Genomic DNA, 1952 nt, shown 5'->3' on the forward strand with positions numbered 1-1952 from the left:
GGATTCTTCAGGAGAGGTAGGTGGGCAGAGATGTCCTTGCCTCAGAATAACTGGCTGGCCAGAGGTATGCTGCTGGGTCTGTCTGTGGCCAGCAGCCAGGGTCAGGACAGTCTGTCAGAGGAGGAAGACCAGGAAATTAACAAGAGAATAAAGGAGCTTGAAATCCTAAGCAGAATGCAATGGTGACCGACCTCCCTAGCCTGTTGATGCTGGAGCTGGGATTTGCAGGAGAGGTTAGTGGGCAGTGATGTCCCTGCCTCAGAATTATGCTGCTGGGTCTGTCTGTGGCCAGCAGCCAGGGTCAGGACAGTCTGTCAGAGGAGGAAGACCAGGAAATTAACAAGAGAATAAAGGAGCTTGAAATCCTAAGCAGAATGCAATGGTGACCGACCTCCCTAGCCTGTTGATGCTGGAGCTGGGATTTGCAGGAGAGGTTAGTGGGCAGTGATGTCCCTGCCTCAGAATCACTGACTGGCCAGAGGCCTGCCGCTGGTCTTACTGTGGCCTGCAGTGGGGGAAAGGAGAGGGTAGCGGGTTGGCGTTGGGCCTAGGGTCTTCAGGAGAGGTAGAGGGACAGTGATGTCCCTGCTTCAAAATCATTGGCTGGCCTGAGGCCTGCCACTGGGTCTGTCCATGGCCTGCAGCTGGGCACAGGATAGGCTGTGAGAGGAGGAACAGCAAGAAATTAACAAGATAATAAAGGAGTTTAAAATCCAAATCAGAAAGTAATGGTGACCTACTACCTAGCAGGAGAGCGCTGTGGCTATGTTCTGCAAGAGAGTTATGTGGGTAGTGATGTCCCTCCCTCAGATTCACTGGCTGGACAGGGGCCTGCCACTGGCTTTGTTTGTGTCATGCAGCCAGGGACAGGACAGGCTAGCAGGTTGGTGCTTGGGCTGGGGTCTGCAGTAGAGGTAGGTGGGCAGTGATGTCCCTTCCTCAGTATCACTGACTGACCAGGGTCTGTGGCCTGCAGCCGGGACAGGACAGGCTAGCGGGTGGGCGTTGGGGCTGGGGTCTGCAGGAGATGTAGGTGGGCAGTGATGTCCCTACCTCAGATTCACTGGCTGGCAGGAGGCCTTGAGCTGGGTCCTTCAGTGGCCTGCAGCTGGAACAACAGGACAGGCTGTCAGAGGAGGAAGAGCCAGAAATTAACAAGAGAATAAAGGAGCTTAATATCCAAAGCAGAATGTAATGGTGACCCACCCACCTAGCCTTAGGGCACAGGGTCTGGGATCTGCAGGAGATGTAGGTGGACAGTGATGTCCCTGCCTAGAATCAGTGATTGGCCAGAGGCCTGCCGCTGTGTCAGTCTGTGGCCTGCAGCTGGGGAAAGGACAGGGTAGAGGGTTGGCACTTAGGCTGGGGTCTTCAGAAGAGTTAGGGGGCCGTGATATCAATGCCTCAGAATTGCTGGCTGTCCAGAGGCCTTCTGCTTGGTCTGTCTGTCACTCACAGCTGGGGAGAAGAGAGGCTAGCAGGTGGGCTCTGGGGCTGGGGTCTGCAAGAGAGGAAGGTGGGCGGTGATGTACCTGTCTCAGAATCACTGGCTGGCCAGAGGCCTGCCGCTGGGTCTGTCTGTGGCCTGTAGCTGGGGACAAGACAGGCTAGCGTGTGGGCACTAGACCTGGGGTCTGCAGGAGAGGTGATGTCACTGCCCCAATATCAATGGCTGGCTAGAATATTGGCACTGGGTCTGTCTGTGGCCTGTATCTGGGGGCAGGATAGGCTGTGAGAGGAGGAAGAGCAGTAGATTAACAAGATAATAAAGGAGCTTAAAATCCAAAGCAGAAAGTAATGGTGACCTACATATGTAGCGGGTGGGCGCTGAGGCTGGGGTCTGCAGGAGAGGTAGGTGGGCAGTGATGTCCCTGCCTCAGAATCACTGGCTGGCCAGAGGCCTGCCACTGGGTCTGTCTGTGGCCTGCAGCCAGGGACAGGACAAGGTAGGG

The 1952-nt window shown here is 55.5% G+C and overlaps 1 long non-coding RNA gene across 1 annotated transcript in view; it reads right to left on the reverse strand.

Moving 5' to 3' along the window:
- LOC102494732 (uncharacterized) overlaps positions 1-1128 on the reverse strand; it is a 2439-nt gene extending 1311 nt beyond the window's left edge. The window contains exon 1 of the long non-coding RNA XR_336659.1: positions 1054-1128. This is a non-coding gene — a long non-coding RNA (uncharacterized LOC102494732). The remainder of the gene's footprint in view (positions 1-1053) is intronic.
- Between the last annotated feature and the right edge of the window lie 824 nt (positions 1129-1952).

Source organism: Tupaia chinensis, unplaced genomic scaffold (genome assembly GCF_000334495.1).
Source record: "Tupaia chinensis unplaced genomic scaffold, TupChi_1.0 Scaffold140934_1, whole genome shotgun sequence".
Taxonomy (NCBI): Eukaryota; Metazoa; Chordata; class Mammalia; order Scandentia; family Tupaiidae; genus Tupaia; species Tupaia belangeri.